The sequence below is a fragment of the Talpa europaea genome, assembly GCF_964194135.1.
Source record: "Talpa europaea genome assembly, chromosome: 8".
Classification (NCBI taxonomy): Eukaryota; Metazoa; Chordata; class Mammalia; order Eulipotyphla; family Talpidae; genus Talpa; species Talpa europaea.
The window spans coordinates 16,621,247-16,642,546 of record NC_140075.1 but is presented as its reverse complement, the minus strand read 5'-3'; positions in this window follow the sequence as shown (position 1 = coordinate 16,642,546).

Below are 21,300 nucleotides of genomic sequence, written 5' to 3'. Positions count from 1 at the left end.
TTTCTGTCTCTCAGGATGTTCCACATATTCCTGCACACATCCAAGTTTTTACAGATTTGTTTCATGAATCTACTTATGAGTAGTACTCTTCAAAATGATATCACAAGTCAGATTAATTTATAACTAAGGATTTGATAAGGTAACTCTAGCTCAATTATTTGGCTTTCCAAAATACTCGTTTAACGAATATTTAAGATTTATTTATTTATGCACACAAGAGCTGGGGTACAGGCCGTAGATGCCGGGGTTGAGAGGATTCACCAGAGACAGAGCAGGGAACAGACCAGGCCGGCTGACAAAATACACTGCTGAGGGGCGCAGCAGGCCACTCAGGAGAGGTCTGAGGCACGTCAGTCAGCTCCCTGGCCAGCTGGGGATCCAACTTGTGCACAGTGGCTGGCAGTAGTTTGAGAGCACTGTGTTTAACCCCTGGGCCACCAGGGAGGCCCCTTACCGTTAGTTTGAGGTCAGAAGTGTGACTCCTTCATTTCCCCCCGCTTTTAATCAGGAAAGCTTTGGTTATTTGGGGTCTGTTGTGTTTCCATATGAACCTCAGTAATCTTTGTTCTATTCCTCTGAAAAATGCCATTGGGATATTTATTGGGGTTGCAGTGAATCTAGAAGGGGCTTTGGGTTGGATGGCCATTTGGACAATGTTGATTCTTCTACCCCATGAGTTGGGTCTTTCTTTCCATTTCTCTACGCTTTCTATTATTTTTTTCACAATGTTTGATACTTTTCCTTGTAAAAGTCTTTCACCTCCTCTGTTAAATTTATTCCCAGTTAATTTTTTTGCGTGTGCAATTGTAGGTGGGATGGCTTTGTTAATTTCCTCTTCTAGTTCATTATTTGTACTTAGGAAGGCATATGTTTTTCAGTGCAGAGTTTGGTGGCATTACATACACTCACTCTGTCGTGTAACTCTTATTTCTGAAACCAGGGTGTCCCAAAGGCTTACATACATCCCCAAAATAGACCTGTGTTCCTGCTGCTCATTGCTTAACCCTTTGCACTCCGCTGTCCCCTCTTAGGGGACATCGGAATTCTAGCATATCACTCTGATGTCCCCTCTCAGGAGACATTGCAATTTATTAGTGATTATGGGGAACTGAGTTATTTCAACGCAACTTTTTGAGACATGCATGTTTCCCTGAAGTTTTATCTTGAAAAGGCACTAGAAATTAAATCAAAATATTGTAAAATTACTAAGATATATACAAGAAATGTCAGCGGGTTTTGTGTCGGACGAGAATGTGAGATGCGTGCTCACGACGGTCTGAGCAGTTCGCGACGCCACTTGAAAAGAGTGATAAGGGGAGTTTGTAGAAGAAAGGTCGGTTTTCAAACATAGTGTGCACTGTATAGTGATATATATATAATTACAAATAAACAAGTCCACATCCGGAGGAAAAGATTTTCAAAGCTGAGCTCATTTTGGTTTGAAGCTTCGAGCAGTGCACATAGATCTAACAAGGAGAAAATCAGAAAAGTGATTCTTTTTTTAGTGAATAAATTGTTTGGTGAAAGCTATTTTGGTAAATATCATCTTGTCAGTTAGTAATAACAATTAGAAACTTTCAACCCATGCATTTGTTTATATTTTTTATTAGAACAATGGCAAAGCGTCCAACCACGAATAAGTCTCATGACATAAGTAGTAGTTAAGATGAGCTCCACTAATCACCCTGCAATGCATATTGGGGAGTGTTACAAAACTTATCATACTGTACAAAATTATAAACTATAAAATATTGGGTTTTTTTGCAAATATACATTCCTCGATGTCACCCAATTCATATAAGTCCAATATCATTATAATACGTTACTTGGTTCCAAAATTATAATAAATAATACGAGGGTCTGTAAATGCACGTTTCCGCCGCAAAGTAGTGTCGAGTAGCTGTTAGACAATGTCCAGAATGGTTTGGAGTGCAAAAGGTAAACTGTTAACAAAGTCAAACTATTCTTTGTTTTCTAGCCTGGCTACATTACCAAGAAGAACATGTTCTTCCCGAGCAGTTCTGCTTCTCCAGAGAAAGAGAACCTCACAGCCCAAGACCGGCCATCCACCTCGGTATCTTATGGGTACACTCCCTTTCATCCAGGGGATGAACTTAGGGGTGGGGGCGACCAAGGGAGATGGCACAGACCTGCAAGTAGCACACACATCTTGTGCCCATATCCAAAGGATAAGCGCCCCACACAAGAATGGACCCATAGCCTCCCTGCTCCGTAAGTCTCAGACCATGAAGCTGTCCACAGCCACTGCAGCAAGAACTCCATCCCCAGCCAGGGAGCTGACCCACAGGGCGCAGCACCTCTCCTGTCTCCCCGCGGCTCCCCTCAGCAGTGGATTTCAATGGATCTGCCTGTTCTGCTCCCCACTCGTCTCTGGGGATTGCTCCCTTGCCCTGGTCCACAACCTGTCCCTGGAGATCAAGGCTCCTGTAGTGTCCTCACCGCTGGCGCGTAGACAGTGTCTCTGGGCTGTGCTGATGCTGCGCGTCCTGACCCCGGGATGCGGCTTAGCTGGGCAAGGTCCCCATGGAGCATGGTGGAGGCCTCTCCTGGGCCACTGCTGACAGCAACACCACCCACCTGGGCCGCCCACCCGTCCACAGAGGCCTCACCCATCACACCCCTGGATGCCCCAACACACCTGTATGGGGACATGACATGAGTCCCCTGAACCCCTCACCTTCAGAGCAGAGAGTGACCCTTGCTGCAACAGCCCACATGAGTCACGTCACAGCAACAGACACTTCCAGGGAAAGTGGCACTAGCAGAGGAGCATTGTCTTAGCAAACCCTGCAGGCCTCTTTGGACCAGGTCTGAGGTGAAGGCTGAGGGGCCCGATGCCATCTTTAATGGGCACTCAAGGACACTAGGAGCCTGCAGCATCGTGGAAAGTGGCCTGTGGCCTAGGGGTGAAAACCTCAGCGACCTCCCACAGCGCTTTGAGGAATATGGCCCGTGGGCCCGAAACTCCAGGTGGAGTTTGAAGGGACCAATGTACCTCCCCCTGAATCAGGGAAGATGCTCTCAGGGGCAGAAACCCCGTCAGACACCGACCTGGAAACACAGGATGGGGACTCTGGCCGTAGAGATGTTCCTGACTGAGGAAACTGTGTAGAGGGCACGGGCAGGGAGGAGCAGGCGCCCAAGTCCCAAATCCATGATCAGAGACACAATACCCGATGGACAGGCCCCGAGCCCAGCCCTTGGGAGAGGATGCCACAGAGTCGACACAGGGCACGACTGCAAATCCACAGACCAAGTCTAGGTGTGGACATGCAGGCAAGTAACGGGGGCAAACAGCGGGCCTCGGAGCCTCGGGAGAGGACTCAGGCCAAGCCCCTCAGCAAGAGACACGCCGCAGAGACCCCCACGACCAGCACCCGCTCCCTGCCCGCCACAGCCATGGGAGCCCCTGCTTTTCAGCCCCAGCGACCACACCTCGGGACCGTTCTGCTCAGGGAGCTTTCTTGTCCTTACTCCTGTGAGTAAATGTCTGGCTCTTCTGGAACTCTGGGCTCCACTTGGAAGTACTTTCGCACCAAACACAAGAAATGAGGAAGAGCACACCCGAGGCCTCAGACTCCAGGCCTGCTGCACAAACTCTCCGCTCGGCATCACCATGGCACCAAAGAAACACACCAGAAGGTGCCCAGGGCCACTGAGGGGGGAGTGGTAGAGAGAGTTACATCAAGGACTTCCTTGGCCACCACCTTCCACACCGACCACTCACCCCAAGCTATGAATTGACTCAGACAAATACCACATTCAGGACACAGCCAGCAACGGCGGAAGGGGTTATGTTCTGAACAAAGAGTAAAGGAAAAAGACCTGGATTACATCATCACCTCCAGGAGGAATACAGGGGAACGAAGAAAGGGTCAGGGGAAACAGGAAAATGACAAAACTAGAAGGCAGATGACAGAGCTGAGACGCCAGCAGGGGATGGGGCAGAAGAGGGGCCAGGAGAGGAGGAGGAGCACCAGGGCCTGTGGTGACGGGTCACAGGGGCGGTGCGGACAGGACATTTGCAAGAATTATACAGAAGAGGAGCAATCCAATATTGCACAAAGATGAACAATAATTTAATAAAAAAAAATTTAACAGGCAAGAATCCTTTCCTTTAAAAACATTTCAGGGGCCTCAGTTGGCGCAGGGGTAAAGTCTCACCACTATGAAGCTGTTCTCAGTACTGCAGACATGAGTTCGATCCCTGGCCAGGGAGGTGACCCACGGGCACAGTAGACCTATCCTGTGTCCCTACTGCCCCCCTCAGCAGTGGATTTCAGTAGATCCGCCTGTTGTGCACCCCACCCTCTCTGTGGAGAATCCTCTCACACCCTCATACCTCCGGCTTGCACCCCAGATCTTGTATGCAGAATTAATCTTCCAACAGAATTCCCTTATTTTGTAGAACTGGGGTATAGACCAGAAGTTCGGGGGTGTTAGGATTCACCAGATACTGAGTGTGGTGACAAACAGGCAGAATCACTGAAATACCTGGCTAACGGGAGCAGCTGGTGACACAGGAGAGGCCTGCTGTGGCCATATGTGGGGCGGCTCCCTAGCTGGGGCTGAAACCCTGGCCAGAGCCGGCAATATCGCTGAGACTTAACCCCAAGACCACCAGGGAGGCCCCAAATAGCCTTCATCATGAAAGGTAGGTAAAGACATCTGCAGACCTCAACCTATAGCCAATAGCACACAGTTCAATGTTTCCTTCTAGAGAAGGACATTTTGGTGGTGAGCAATTCCAGCATCGGGGGGCACCACAGAGACTTAGAGTACTGGACAGAACGTGACGACTAAGTTAGAAAACACAGAGAGATCACTTACCCACGCAACATGCAGTGTGCCATGTAGACAGACAGCTGCTGTGGACAGGCATAGCATCGCCCAGGAACTTAAGAGGATACTAGAGGCAACGGCAACAGGAACAGCAACATCATCACTGCATGAATTTGGGAGAACAGAGTGAACCAGGTAACTCCATGCAATTAGGAGTGAAACTGTATGTCAGTTCCCATTGCTCTCAGCTGCATGATGTGGTTTGAGCTCCTACATTTGGATATTTTTAAAAGATTTTTATTTATTCAAGCATACGAGAACCAGGGTACAGGCCAGATGTGTGGGAGGGTGAGAGGATGCACCAGAGACAGAGTGGGGAACAGTACAGGCAGACTGACAGAAATGCACTGCTTAAATACATGCAGTGGGCCAGAATGGAGAGGTCTGCCGCACCATGGCTGCTCCTGGCCGGCCAGGGAATCAAACTCCCACCGCAAAGGCCATGGACAGCTTCCCAGCACTGCGCTCAACCACCTGCACCATCAGGGGAGGCCTGCCTACACACTCTTGACATTCAGAGCATTTCCCTCCAGTATGGAATTTGTCATGCCTAGTGAGGGCTGACTTCCTGAAAAGTATTCCCACTCTTCACAATTAGGAATTTTGTCCAGTGACATCTCTGATGTCCAGTGAGAGCTTGCTTACTGGAAAAAGTTTTTCCACACTCTTGACACTCTTGACATAAGGCTTCCCTCCACTGTGACTTCTCTGATGTTTACTAAGGGATGATTTCTGGCGGAAAGCCTTCCCACATTCTGGACATTCATGGGATTTCCCTCCACTATGAATTCTCTGATGTGTAATGAGGTGTGACTTACCGGAAAAAGCTTTCCCACACACTTCACAATCATAGGGTTTCTCTCCAGTGTGACTTCTCTGATGTCTAATGAGGTTGGACTTACGGGAAAAAGCTTTCCCATACCCTTCACAATCATAGGGTTTCTCTCCAGTGTGAATTCTCTGATGTTTACTGAGGGATGTCTTCCACTGGAAAGTCTTCCTACACTCTTGACATTTATAAGGCTTCTCTCCAGTGTGAATTCTCTGATGCTCACTGAGGTAACACTTACTGGAAAAAGCTTTCCCACACCCTTCACATTCATAGGGTTTCTCTCCAGTGTGACTTCTCTGATGGAGACTGAGGGATGACTTACTACAATAAGCTTTCCCACACTCTTCACAATAATAGGGTTTCTCTCCAGTGTGAATTCTCTGATGTTTACTGAGGGATGATTTCCACTGGAAAGTCTTCCTACACTCAATACATTCATAAGGCTGCTCTCCAATGTGACATCTCTGATGTTGACTGAGGGATGATTTCCATTGGAAAGTCTTACTACACTCTTGACATTCATAAGGCTTCTCTCTACTGTGAGTTCTCTGATGCTCAGTGAGGTAATACTTACTGTAAAAAGCTTTCCCACACCCTTCACATCCATAGGGTTTCTCTCCAGTGTGAATTCTCTGATGTCTAATAAGGTATGCCTTACTAGAAAAAGCTTTCCCACACCCTTCATAATCATAGTGTTTCTCACCAGTGTGACTGCTCTGATGTTCAGTGAGGGATGATTTCCAGTGGAAAGTCTTCCTACACTCTTGACATTCGTAAGGCTTCTCTCCAGTGTGAATTCTCTGATGCTCAGTAAGGTGAGACTTCCTGGTAAAAGCTTTCCCACACCCTTCACATTCATAGCATTTCTCTCCAGTGTGAGTCCTCTCATGTAGAACACAAACTGACTTACGGGAAAACACTTTCCTGCACGCCTGACATTCATAGGATTTATCCCTTGTATGAGTTCTCTGGTGGACACTAAAAGCAGGTTTCCGCCTGAAAGTTTTCTTACACATCTGACAAGGGTAGCACTTCACTCCCGTTTGAGATTGTGGATGTAAAGTGAGGGCAGTCGTCCATGAGTAAGTTTTCACATAATCGTTAGAGCCAAACAACTTCGCTGCAGTGAGATTTCTCTGGTATCCCCTCTGTAAGGAAATCTCAGCAGTGCTCCCACACTCATCAGGTTGATCGTCTGCTTGTGTTTTCTGATGTTCAGTCAGAACAGAGGTTTTAGAGGCCGCTTCACCATATCTCTTATATCCCAAATTATTCTTTCCTAACTGGGTACTCTCACGCGGATAGGTGTGAAATGTGTCTCTGAGACTGGCCCCACTTTCATAACATTTCTGCTGCTCATGTTCAACATACCTAGGATGATTCAAATGCACTGGAGTCATCTCCGCAGCTCTCCCCTTTTCATTACAACTGCAGCGAATCTGTCCTCCTTGGGTTCTGTCTCGGACAACGAAAGGTACTTCATCACGGCTGTCCATGCACTCATTGCATTTAAGGACAATCCCTTCCAGAAGGGCTCCTCTAGGTGTAAATACTGTTTCTTCACTCACGACTGATCCTTGTTCACGAAATTCAAAAGGCTGTTGAAAGTTCTGAATCACCTGGTGACTAAGGTGCTCAGGATACTTGATAGGTTCCCTCATTCTACAAGAGACCTCCTCATTCTCTCCAGCATGTTCTTCATGAGGCTCACCAAGGATCATCATGGTCCTATGTATAGCAAAGTTCTCAGACATCATTGCTGAATTGTTTTCATTTTTGATACTATGGTTCAAACAATGAATTGAGTGCAAATTGCTTTTTTTCCATTAAGTCAGTTCTCTCGTTGGATGGTATTTTGCTGTTGGTGGTAAGAACTTGCCACAAATGTCTGCCCTGATTTGCAGGGTTGTCCTGAGTCAGGTGATCCACAGTATGGACATCTAAAGTGAGATAAAAATGACCATGTCTCTAAAAAGTAAGCATTCTGAGTGAATACTACTAAGCGGCACGGAAGTTCCTATATTACAACATAATTTACAGATACTGATTTTCTGATTCATGCTTTTTGCCTGTAGTAAATTATGGGGAGAATAGATTTTTTGGTATTTTTTAATTTAGCATAGGAGATCTGGGGTCTAGGCCAGAGGTGAAGGCGTGGGGGTGCTGTAGGGGAGTGTGCTGTAGGGGAGTATGTTGACCAGAACAGGCGGACTGACTGAAATACACTGTTGAGAGGAGCAGCGGGTGAGAGAGGAGAGATGTGCTGTGCCAAAGTCAGTGAACTCCTTCACTGGGGATCAAACTCAGGCCATAACAGTGAGAGCTAAAAGACTTAATACCTAGGCATCCAGGGAGGCCCCAATTAACAGATTTTCTAATGCCAAACTAGGATAACAAAGCAGTAAATCTAATTTCACAATGCTTTTATAAAATCATAAATATTTGGTAAATATAGTCTTTTAAATAGAGTTGTCGATTTCAACCAGAAGCATTTCACCCAACATAGATCCTGCACACTTTCTTTCTTAGACTGACCCTGTGCAGCTCTTGAGGGTACTTTCTGAATAACCAAGCCCTGCAGAGGCCATGGCTTTCCCAGAATCCTGTGGACTGAGAGACCCAGTCATTGCCCAGGCACTTTAAGCAAGAGGCCTGCTGAGACACAAGCACTCTGCTTATCCATTTCCTTAGTTCTTCTTTCGACCCCGTCCCGGGCCATGGTCACTTGCAGAGGTTCTCAGAAGCATGTGCTTCCCTCCACGGAAGAGACCAGTCAGTTCATATTTAAATATCATATCACATAAGGCTCAGAATCCTAATACACGCACCAAACTCCACCTCATCATTGTGTCCCACGTTCCTGCTAAGTGATAGGAAAAAAGTTCTGCATCCATCCTGTGTTATCAGTGTTAAAGTCTTTTCTCACATCTTTCTGAGAGCAACACCCTGGTGGTCTCAACGCACTCCCTGGAACCTGTGTTTCTGCTTTGTTCATAGCAGCTCCAGTTTTTATGCCGTGTGTGACTCTCAGCTACATCACACTGTCGTCGATTCCTTTACTTTCCTCCCAATGATTCCCACGAGAAGGTGGAATTGCACAGGTCACACTGCTCCCCAAGGTATGAGCCCCCAACCTGAAACTCTTGGTGCCATGGCTTTAGAAACCACCACCTCAGGTTCCTCCTCCCATGTCACAGAACATCACTTCCAACGCTGAAAAATTCTGGGTCCTCCTCAGCCTCACAATTACTATGAGGGCGGTCACAAGGCTTGCCCCTGAAACACTACTCATGTTCTAAATAACTCTCCAGTCAACGCCTCTCTATCCCTTTTGAGTTAGTCACCTGCTCAGTGACATCTCCAATAGCAATACATAGCCTCTATCCCAGACTGCAGAGGGAACTATAGATATGACATGTCAGTGCAACCCATTCACCTCACCTGAGCTCAGAAAGAAAAGAATTATCTCTATAATGATGCGTATGGAACACACACAAAAACAACATCCTCCACTCATGCTGGTCAAACATCCTCTGTGGCTTTACCTCTCTATTAATGAATGTATTTATTACATATTCTTTCCTCACAGAGAATATAACTTCAGAATGTAAAGATCATTTCTGTGAGTACTGTTGCTCTCCCCTCTCAGAAAATTTACCACTGGCTAAACTTCCCATAAACATACGGAAAGAATAAAAAAAAAATTCCTCAACAGGTACCTAAAGAAAACAGTCTATGAGAATACACTAAGAGAGAGAACAGAGAAATGTGATTACTCCAGAATAATCCCCACAGTATCAGGGACTGCATACTGGTTTAAGAACATAGACAACCATCATTAATGAGCAGGACAAAATTCACAAGAGATTAATATTTGGAAACTGAATAAAGAATCAGTTTGATATATGCAGATACACTCTCCAAGGTTGGACACTGGAAAAGCACCTCAGTGTGGCCAATATCACTGGCCACACTCCCAGCCTCCTCTCAGCCTCCCGGCCTGGCAAGCCCTGGTTTGGGGGATCTTCCACGGTCCACGGCTGTAATCCCTGCTCCGACCTGATGCTCTCCTCAGGATCAGTAACACAGCGCCCTGTGATGAGAAACAGTGTTGATCTTCGATCAAGTTCAACTTCAGTCTTTGAAAACTAACAAATGCAGTGTGAAGAGCTGTGCAAAAGAGGCCAATCTGAATCTTTCCAAACGAAAACCGAAACACCCACAATGTACACTGCCTGCCATGTTCAACCTCACCAACACTCAGTTTCATAAGCAAGTGCACAATTATCGGTGCAGAAGACAGCATTGCACTAGTGTTACACTGGAGCTTCCTCACCTAGGGACACTAGGTGATTGTGCTAAAGGAATCATGTGCTAAAGGAGCTTCATAACAAATGAAAATCGTGTGCAACTTTGTGCCAATATTTTACTCCTGTGACCTCAAAGCCTGGTATCTCCAAATCACAGTAAACAAAAACTGAACCCGAAACCATATTGTTCAAGCAATGAGGTGGGAAAAAGCAAAGGTAAGAGATGTTCAACTACAAGCAAGTATAAACCAGAGATGCACTATGGGGGGGGGTGGAGGGATTAGGGTCAAAATAAGGGGGTGGGATGTATGGGGACTATAACCAAGATGAAAATGCATAACTTGTGCAGAAATAAAAAAATGATGTAAAATATATATAAAATAAAATTTTAAGAAAAGATGTTCAGCTGACAGAGTCAGAGATGATAGAACAGGTCATCACTTCTAAAATGGAAGGACAAAGGGAAGGAGAACTTGGTAATAACTTGGTGGCTGAGGTACGAGGAATGTTTTCCTAATATGCTGTCCGCATGACAGGCTGGTAGACACTGGAATTCCACACGCAACTGGACATGTGTCTGATAGAACAGGAAGTCTAAGTTGAAAACAGAAATTTGGGAATCAGGGCCTCCCTGGTGGCACAAGAGTTTAAGTCTCAGCACTATGAAGCTATCGATCCCCAACCAGGGAGCTATCCACAATGTGCAGCAGATATCTCCTGTCTCCCCACTGCTCCCCTCAGCATTGTATTTCAGTCAGTCTGCCTGTTCTGTTCCCTGCTCTGTCTCTGGTGAATCCTCTCATCCCCTGCACCTGTGGCCTACACCCAAGCGTTTATATGCATACATAAAATAAATATTGAAGAAAAGAAAGAATTTGGGAATCTCCAGGATATTATTGATAGTTTTCATCACCGTAGGGGAGAACACGGTGACCACAACAAAAGGTATGGAAAGAAGAGGAAAAACAACTAGAAGAGACAAATATTTCTTTTGTAGAAAGAAAAAAAAATAGATCATAGCAATGAAAGAGTTTTAGAAAATAAGATACACGGTATAAGAAAACAAACATTTTAAGAAATCCGTAAATTTATTCCATCATTTACTTTCCTGTGTAGTAAACCCTGTGAACCTCCACATACGTATAGAATAGGAACCCATTAAAATAAATTTCCATTTGTATTAGCTAAAAAAAGGATTCAGAGGATTTTTCCTCAACACAAAACAAGTCCTTGACACAGCCACAGGCGAAATCAACATTCACAGTGAGAGGAGGACTAACAAAGATGCTCAGTGTCCCCTATTCACAATGGGTTTGGGTGACGCTACGTAACAACAACAACAACAAAAAGACAACATACATAAAAACGGTCATAACTAGTTATAATTCATTCTTGGAAAACTAATGAAAGCCACAGTAAAGCAACTCTGGAAAGGAAAACCCAGTGAGCAGACTATAACACACACCCGTGTTCACACACACAGGAGCTCCTGTACTCTGCCAGTGAAATGACAAAACAGTAAGCAATGCATGTAGTGGAACCAAGGGCAGAGAATCACTGGAATAAAGAAACCCAGAGGGTTAAACAATGAATTAAACAAATGCAAAGACACAACAGCATCCAGGACACTATGAGCCTGCTGCACTGACAGCAACTCTCGCTAGGTAACCCGGCACATCCCAGTTCTTGGAAAACAAAAATGCATTTATTACCGGCTCATTGATTAAAACACTAATACGAGAAATAAAACAACAGCAGAGAGAAGGTGGATGGCTCATTTCTGTGCACAGAAACTCACGGGACCTCCCAGCAGGAGTGGGCTCAGGATGCCATAAAAGGACCTTATGACGAAATGGGACAATACAATCCCCTCACGCTTTCGACCCTGTTCAAAATGGAAATGTGCCACAATGAGTAAAGGACTGGAATACACAGTTCTGCAAATCACATACCCAAGCGGGTCCTAACACATGAACATTCTAATACGAGCAGGCACGATGTAAAAATGAATGAGAACTACAAGAGATGAGATTTTATGTCCGCTGGGATCGCAATGATTTAAAAAGAAAAAAAAGAACAAGTACTGGCAAAAATGGGGACCGGGCTCCCTTGCACACTGTTGTGGCAAGCATAAATGATGCAGCCAGGAGGGAAGACAGGAAAGTGATTCTTGGGAAAAGGGAATTCAGAATGACAGGAGGACCCACACCCACCCCAGGGTGTTCACCAATAGCAGGGACAGCAGAAACGGGCAGAGACGTTTGCTCACCTACTGTCACTGCACCACCAGTCATTACAGCCCAAAACAAAATCAACCAAAGCCCCAGGTGATGGATTAATGGATAAATAAGACTGGTAAATACACATAAGAGATTATTAATGAGCCTCACAATGGAACTAAACAATGACACACACTACGATATGAATGCACTCCTGTACGATACCTATGAAATGACAAAACAGTTAAGAATGCAATAAAATAAGAGATTCACCAAGAAAACAAGGTTTAATAAGACTCCATTCATACAGGTCTGTTTGTCAAACTCTTGAAAACAGAAAGTAAACGGTGGATACAGGGGCTGAGGGACAGAGCAGTTGGGAGCGAGAGTTTAATGAGTACAGTATTTCATTACTGGGAAATAAAAATATCTGGAAGGTGGTGATGGCTGTATAACACTGTCAGATACTAAAAGCCAAAGAACACCACATACAATAACAGCGAAAGAAGACTTTTTATTTTACATTTAAATAAAGGATCAGGGGCTTTCCTGGTGGCTCAAAGGTAAAGGCACTACCTATGGAGCTGTCCTGCAGCCACAGCAGCACGAGTTCAATCCCCAGCCAGAGAGCTACCCTCATGGCGTGGCAGACCTCTCCTGACTCGCCCACTGCTCCCCTCAGCAGTGTATTTCAATAGATTTGCCTGTTCTGCTCCCCACTCTGTCTCTGGAGAATCCTCCCCCCGCCAAACCTCTGGCCCATACCCCAGTTTATGTATGCATAAATAAGTTCATCTTTTAAATTATGAATGAATGAATGAATGAATGAATGAATGAAGATGGGAGACCAGATCGAAACGCAGGGATTACCTACATTCAGGAGCACAAGATACTCAAGCATTCAGGGACACAGAAAAGAAATCATCAGAGAGACCATCACAGAAGCAAACACAAAGAAATTTGCATCTTCCAAAACACTGAAGACAGAGGAAAACTCACCAACACATATGACGAGGTCAACATTGCCCTGATCCCCCCCCAAAAAAAATACAGCATAAAAGGGAAAAATAGACCAACACCATCAAAGAACAGAGAAACGAAAATCCTCAACAAATTCCAACCGACTTAATACAGCAACATGGAGTCTCCCTGGTGAAGCAAGGGGTTAAGGCAAAGCACTATGAAGCTATCCACAGCCCCTGCAGCATGAGTTCAATCCCCAATCAGGGAACTCACCCACACGGCACACCTGACCACTCCTGTCTCCTTGCTGTTCCCCTTAGTAGTGTATTTCACCAGATATGCCTGTTTTGTTCCCCACTCTGTCTGTGGTCAATCCTCTCACCCACCACATGTCTGGCCTGTACCCGAGCTCTTACATGGATATATAAATAAATCTATAAAATTCCAAATGGCTTAAATATTTGGTGATGTACTTGACAGAAAATATAGTGACACACTAAGGACGGTTGCCCCAAAGTGCACTAGGGAACACAACCCCAAAACCCAGGGAAACAAAAGCAAAAATCTACAAGTGGGACACCATTAAACCTAAAAGCTTTCACACCTTAAAATAAACCAGCGCAAAAACTGAAAGGCAGTCTACAGAACAGAAAAAGAATCTCCATGCCACACATGTGAGAAGGGGTTCATTCCAAAATTTATAACATCCCCAAACAATGTGAGAAACCAACTGATGACTCAATTTAAAATGGACAAAGGGGGGCCTCCCTGGTGACACAAGGGGTTGGGACGCAGCCTATGAAGCTCTCCACAGCCTCTGCAGCGCGAGTTCGATCATTGGCCGTTAGGGAGCAACCCACATGGTGCAGCAGACCTCTCCTGACTCCCCACTGCTCCCCTCAGCAGTGTCTTTCAGTAAGCCTGTCTGTTCTTCTCCCCACTCTGTCTCTGGTGAATCCTCTCACCCTCTGCACCTCTCGCCTGTACCCCAGTTCTTGTATGCATAAATGAATATATCTCAATTAAAAAATGGACAAAGGAACTACATACACTCTTCTCTAGAGAGGGAATTCTGACATCCTACGGACAATAGGAATGTTCATATTAACTTATTTTAAGAGAAATGTAAATTAAAAGCACACTTAGATGCCACCTCACCCCTTGAGAAGGCCCAAATGAAAATGAATGGATTTATACAAAACGGGGGGTGAGGGATGAGAATTTTATGGGGACTACAAAGAAGATGTAAATGATTACACTGTGCAAAAATGAAAATGATGTAAAAATACGTAAAATATTATTTAAAAAAGTGAAACACTAAAAAAAAATAAGAAAACAAATATGGAATGAACAACGCTGGAGAGGGCACAGAGAAAAGGGAGCTCTCACCCACGGCTGGTGGCCATGACAGTCGGAACAGACCCTGTGGATGAGGGTGCAGAGGTTTCTTAAGGAAATAAAAACAGAAATTCCATATCATCTGCAATACTTCTACACACTATCCTCACAGGAAATCTCAAACACAAAAAGATTTATCCCATACATGAGCAGAGCAGCTGTGTTTCCAACTGCCCAGTCATGGCCCAATCTACATCCCTTTGTCAGAGGCAGGGCAGGAAGTGTGGAGCTCACTCAGGGGAGCACTGCAGGGCTGTGAGGAAGGAGCAAAGGGCCACACTTAGGATAAAATGGGTGGGCAAGGAGGTGATGTTTTTTTTTCTTTTTTAAAAAAGATTTATTTATTTATTTATGCATACAGGATCTGGGGTACAAGCCAGAGGTGCAGGGGAGGAAGGTGAGAGGATTCACCAGAGACAGAGCAGGGAACAGAACAGGCAGATAGACCGAAATACAGTGCCGAGAGACACGGCAGGCCAGTCAGGTCTGCTGCGCCATGTGGGTAGCTCCCTGGCTGGCCGGGGGATGGAACTTGTGCTGCAGAGACTACAGACAGCCCCATCGGTTGCATCTCAACCCCTTGTGCCACCAGGGAGGCCCCAGGAGGTGCTACTCTTGAGTGAAATAAGCCAAAAAGTAAAGACACATATGAGATGGCTTCACTCATCTGTGGAAAATAAATACCCAAAAAGCATTTACAGCCAAAATACTTGAATAAAACTTGAACAGGGTCATTTGAAGGTAACAATGACCACCAGAGGGAACAGGGAAATGGGTGGAGTAGTTAGGGAGGCAGGCAGACGGGGGATGTGCCAGGGTGGTTTGCTAGAGGGGGAAACTAGGGGTAGGGCAAGACCCATTAGGATTGTAGGAAAAAAACTGGCAACTATTTCAGCAGAAGGCTATTAGTTCTACACATGTCAATGACAGATCGAGGAGGGAAAATAAGTAAAAGAGTAAGAAAAAAGTATAAGAAGCTTTAAAACAATTTAAACTTTTTTTTTTTAAATAGAGGCATGTTATTTATTTATTTATTTGTTTGTTTGTTCATTTTGTTTATACATGCACTGGGTACAGTCAGAAGCGCGGGAGGGTGAAAGAATTCACCAGAGCCAGAGCGGGGAGCAGAGCAGGCAGAAGGACCGAAGTACACTGCTGAGGGGAGCAGCGGGCTGCAGGAAAGGTCTGCGCGCCATGTGGGACCCTCCTCCGGTGGCCGGGGAGCAGCCGGGGATCGAACCGGCGCCGCAGAGGCCGCGGGCAGCTTCGCAACCCAGCGTTCAACCGCTGCGCCACTGGGGAGGCCCTTTAAAACAATTTAAAAAAATGAAATTTCCCCAAGGTCACACACGGTGTTCTCAAACATGGCAGGAAATTTTGGAGAGTGTAACTGGACTGGAGAGCAACTTAGGGTGTAGTTAGTGTTACTGGAAATGTATTCAGACCACACCAAGAAGAAATGCGCAGGAGCAGTGGAAACAACGGCCAGAAAAAAGGACTCTGACGAGTCTAATGGGCACCTTCGGTTTGCAGGCCACCTGAGAGAAAGGCAGGGGCAGGTGTGTAAGGATCCCCCATTGGACTCAACGGCACACATGCCAAGACTGATGCCTGCATGAAAGTCTCCGAGAGTTGTGCAGGACACAGTATATGATTTTAGCTACTGCACAGAAACCTTAAAAATTCAGTTGGGGACTCCTGGGGGGTGCAAGGGGTTGAGCGTTGGGTTGTGAAGCTGCCTGCAGCCTCTGCAGCGCCAGTTCGATCGCCAGCGAGGGTCCCACATGGCACGCAGACCTCTCCTGCTGCCCGCTGCTCCCCTCATCGGTCCTTCTGCCTGCTCTGCTCCCCGCTCTGGCTCTGGTGAATTATCTCACCCTCCCGTGCTTCTGACTGTACCCAGTGCTTGTATAAATAAACAAATCTTGAAAAAAAATCAGTTGTACTTTTTAAAAGACATGTGGCTCCTACACCCCCATTCTGCACTCAGGTCCTCAGGCCCCATCCTCCCCCTCCTCCCTCACCCCGCACCGGACCAGCGCAGAGCTGGGAAGTGTTTCTGTCCAGCGGGGTGAAGAGCCACAGTCCACACCTTCAGCGTCATCAACCGCGACCCAGGTACAGACTCTGTGCTGTGTGAGCACCAGGGCAGAGCCCCATCTTCACACATGCTGGACATGTGAAGTGCCTGGATCTACGCCACACCTTTCTCTGGTGAGGAATGTGTCCCTGGAGAAAACTATGTTTCTAATGTACATGTCCTTGAGGTACTCTCATAAAGTCAATGCACCGCGAGCTGAAGCAAACACAGCACTCAACGGAGACAGGTCCATTGTCGCTGCTCTCACAGACGGGCGATGGCTCTGGAGGCGGTGCTGGTAGGGGGGATGGGGTCCAGCACAGAGGACGGAGGCAGCTGCACGGGGTCCTGGAGTCTCCTGGCCAGAGCCCGCCACGCGCTGCCTGGAGACACCAGAGAGTCACTGCGGGTGACGGCCGTGTGACACTTCTAGCAGGGGCAGGAAAGGCCCCGCGAGTCCATGAGCGGCAGAACTTGGGTTTACGGTTCACCATAACTTAACAAAAGGTGACACTGCCCACTGCCTCATCAACAGTCACGCCAAGAACAACAGTCTCAAAGCTGAGGAGTCACTTCAGAGTGTGGCCACGATTTCCAACGAGACGACGCCCCGAACACACTGTTCTGCCAGGACACCCGGCAGTGGCTCCGCGCCGCTTCCCGCCCTCCTCTCCGTGGACACCATGACAGGGACACGGTCGCCCTGGGTGCACACATCCAGGCAGGAGGCCGGAGTGCAGCAGCCAGCAGGACGCCGCCTGGGGAACTCGAAGGGTGCCTGGAAATTCACACAAGTAGCCTCTAACACCCCAGGAACTCCACCCCACCACCCCGCCCGCCCTGCCAACCCAGTTTCCTGGGACCTCCCCGCACCCACAGGGGCGCCTCCCCCTGGCAACCTGAGTGAAGTCACCAGCCCACCTTGGGTCCGTGAATCTGGCCCCGGGCGCAATACCCCCCCCCAGAGAAACGCAGCCTGGCTCTCCCCTCCCTCACCGCCCGACTTTTGGGGGGCCCAGAGGAGTCAGTGCGCATGCGCACAGGTGGACCCGCGCTTCCCCAGGGGCCCCGCCTCTGGGACCCCGTCCCCCGCCCCGGGAAGACCCCGGACAGCGTCCGGGGTCAAGGCCGGGCGGCCGCGCCAGGGACACTCCGGAAAGGCCAGGACGTTCTCCCCAACGGCCCTGCCCCGCCCCCACGCGCACTCCGGAGGGAATCGGCTCCAAAGCGCCCGACTCCACGCGGCCGGGGACCCTGCTCGCCCGCGCTCCCCGCTCCCCAAACCCCTGGCGTCTCCGCTCACCCGAGCCCGGCCTCCCGGGACAAAACCACGCTCAACACGGGGCTCCCCAGAGCTCACGGAGGCGCCAGAACGTTCGGGAGGACGGGGGCGGGGCCGCACCTGCGCAGATCGCGGAAGCCTCGCCCAGAAACCTCCGCGGGAACCACAGGGGCTGGAGACTACATTTCCCAAAACCCCTTGCGCAGCCCGTCGGGCCGTCGTTGGGGTGGGGTTACCGCCTGGAGGTGGGAGGAGTGGAGGTTGAGGAGAACCAGCATGTGGGGGAGGCCTGTGAAAACTACTGGGCCCATAATGGGTTCAGGGCTCTGAAGGAAGAGAGCTCAACAGGGCCGCCCTGGGGCTGAAGGTGTTAAGCACCATGCTGACTGACAAGCTATCTGCCCCCTCCACAGCAGGGAGCTACCCACAGGGCATGGCAGACCTCTCCCTTCTTGCCCTCTGCTTCCCTCAGTAGTGTATTTCAGTCAGTCAGCCCGTTATATGCCCCACTCTGTCTCTGGTGAATCCTCTCTCTCTCTCTCTCTCTCTCTCTCTCTCTCACACACACACACACAAACACACACACACACACACACACACACACACACACACCCTTTGGTCTGCACCCCAGCTCTTGTATGAATAAATTTTAAAAAATATACATAAGAAGTTCACATATAGTCTAAATAAGACATTCAGATACCAAGACACATTTCATCAAAATCAACATTCAGGTATTTAAGAAGCATCTTGACCTTCTGATACCTGGATCACAGAGTCGGTGTTCAACATAAAGATGATTTGCTTAGCTAATGTGAATGGACAAGAATTCTACGCTGTTATGAAAAGCTCACCTGCTCCTTCATCACATGCTTGTGAAGATTTCTTTTGGCAACAACGTCCAATAATATTCATGGCTCCATTACTACCATGAAGAAACATGAGGATATTAATAAACTGTTAGTGTATTCCCTGAAGGAGAAAACGATGAAATGAGTTGAACTTCAGCACATTTCCGTGTCTAACTTTTATGCCCACAATGAAGTCCACGACTCCTCTGGGTGATTTAGATCAATCTTTTCAGTCAGATACAAACAGCATATCCATTTAGATTTTCTTCACCCATGATGCATGACACCATCATAAATGTACCCAAGTAATTAAGATGTAAAGAAACTCATCAACTGGAGAGGGTCCCTTAGATGTTTGACACACAAAAGTCAAATACATGACTCCACCTACATACCAGGAGCAAGCCATAGAGTGAAGTGATTTAGGGCTGAATTATATTCATCAGGTCTCTTCACAATATCTCAAGTATGGTTGATTAAAAAAAGGACAAAGAAAATAACTATACAGGGCCCCAAACCATCGTCTTGAACTCTTATTTATTTTTTTAAAGATTGATTTTATTTATTTATGCATACAAGAACAGAGGGGTAGGCCAGAAGTGTACGGGGTGAGAGGATTCCCCAAAGACAGAGTGCAGAGCAGAACAAGCAGATTGACTGAAACACACTGCTGAGGGGAGGGGCAGATAAGTCAGGAGAGGTCTGCTGTTTCATGTGGTCAGCTCCCTGGCCAGGGACCAAATGATAGCTTCATAGTGCTGTGACTTAACCCTCTGCACCAACAGGAAGTCCCTCAGACTTTTCAGTTATGATAATATTTATTGTTTTAATGTTGGCTTATGCTCCATAACAATTTTCTGACTTAAGGAATGTAAAGTGTTTCTCACTTCCTACTGTATTGCAATATCTTAATATGAATCTAAATTGTATTATAAATTACTTAATCATATTTTCACTTATTTCAAGTTTCCAGTATGAAAACCTGGTGGCTTCAAAATTCATATTTGGACAAACCACTCATCACTTTCCATTTACAGTTTCTCTTGGTTTGCACTCTCTGATGTTTAGGATGATCTGACTTCTGGTTAATCACTTTGACACTTCTGGTTAAACTTCTGGACTTCTGGTAAAGACACCAAAGTTGGGACCTCACTGGTGGCACAAGGGGTTAAGACACAACCTATGTAGCTATACACAGCCACTGCAGTACGAGTTGGATTCCAGGTCAGTGAGCTACCCACATGGTGCAGCAGACCCCTCCTGCCTTGCCTGCTGCTCCCCTCAGCAGTGTAATTCAGTAAATCCACCTGTTCTGTTTCCCACTCTGCCTATGATGAATCCTCTCACAAACCCCCACCTCTGGCAGATACCCCAGTTCTTGTATGCATAATAAAATAAATCTTGAAAAAAAGAGACTAAAGTAAAAAAAAATGATTTCACAATTTTAACATTTCTCTCTGATGTGAATTCTCTAATGTAGAGTAACACTTGACTTGTGGTGAAAGGCTTTGCCACATTCTTCACATTTGTAAAGTTTCTCCCCAGTATGAAATCTGTGATGTTGACTTAAATGTGATGGATGGTAGAAGGCTTTGCCTACATTCTTCACATCTGGAAGGTTTCTCCCCTGTATGAATTCTATGTTGTCTAGTAAGACATGACTTATTGTTGAAGGCTTTGTCACATCATTCATAATTGTAAGGTTTCCCCTCAGTATGAATTCTGTGATGCTAAGATAGTTAAAGGCTGACAGTTGTTTAAAGGCTTTCCCACATTCCTCAGATCTGTAAGGTTTCTCCCCAGTATGAACTCTCCGATATCGGGAAAGCTGACACAGCACAGGAAGGTGTTACCACAATCAGGATGCGTGTAGGCTTTTCTCCAGCATGAATCCTTAGATGGTTAGTCAGCTGTGGATGCCAATATAAGGCTTTACCATGCTCTTCACACTTGTGACGTTTCTCTCTGTGATGTTCAGTAAGTCTTGGGCACCATTTGGTAGCTTTGCCATATCCTTTACAATTGTAGTTTCTCATGAAGTACATGATGCTGGAAAAGTATTGAGGACTCCTCAATAGGATCCTGTGTAGATTTTTCATCTTCCTTTCTAATTCTCTGATGTTGAGAATGACATGACTGAAAGTTTAAATCTATCCCACATTGACAGTGTTTTGAATAATCATTTGCATTATGGACTAGGGACTTCCCATATGTTCCAACATTCTTCTCAGAGATTGTGTCTTGTTAAAAATGTCACATGGATCTTTGCTAATTAGAAACATATTTATCTCTACCTGTAACAGATGTAAAATGTAGTTTTACCCAGCATGGTTTACACGCAGGATCACTTTGTACAGGAGGAATTGTGTTATGGATAATTGTCCCATATTGGGAATCTTCATTGCAACAACTGTTGTGCCTTTCACATGTCTCTTGACATGTCTGGTCTATCAATAATTGTAAATTCTCAAAGGTGCCAATTCCATCTCCTCCCAGCCCCAC